This window comes from Plectropomus leopardus, unplaced genomic scaffold (genome assembly GCF_008729295.1).
Source record: "Plectropomus leopardus isolate mb unplaced genomic scaffold, YSFRI_Pleo_2.0 unplaced_scaffold90799, whole genome shotgun sequence".
Lineage (NCBI taxonomy): Eukaryota > Metazoa > Chordata > Actinopteri > Perciformes > Serranidae > Plectropomus > Plectropomus leopardus.
In genome coordinates this window covers 1-314 of record NW_024700115.1, presented here as the reverse complement: position 1 = coordinate 314, position 314 = coordinate 1, and the positions used below count along the sequence as shown (strand labels likewise).

At 34.4% G+C, this 314-nt stretch overlaps 1 pseudogene; it reads right to left on the bottom strand.

Annotated features, from left to right (window-relative positions):
- Positions 1-212: 212 nt before the first annotated feature.
- LOC121940596 lies at positions 213-314 on the bottom strand (annotated as a pseudogene; the record flags this gene model as incomplete).

Here is a 314-nt window from a genome sequence, read left to right as displayed (position 1 = left end):
ATAAAAGAGGCATACTGCATTTTCGGCCTAAGATCAACTTAACAAACGGCATTAATGATTAACTGATATAGTGTCGATTACATCTCAATCAAACCCTATAATCAACAAATGATCTGTTTGTATTCTCACAAATCCATGAAAAACTCTTAGACTGCTTTAAAGCAAAACATTTGATTAACATATTCTTTTCATTTATCTACATGAAAGCTGCTTCCACTCTGATCATACTCCCTCCATCAATGCTCCACAAGAGGCAAAGAACAATCATCAATGACAGAGAGCATATGAACTGAATCATTACTCTCTGTCAACTT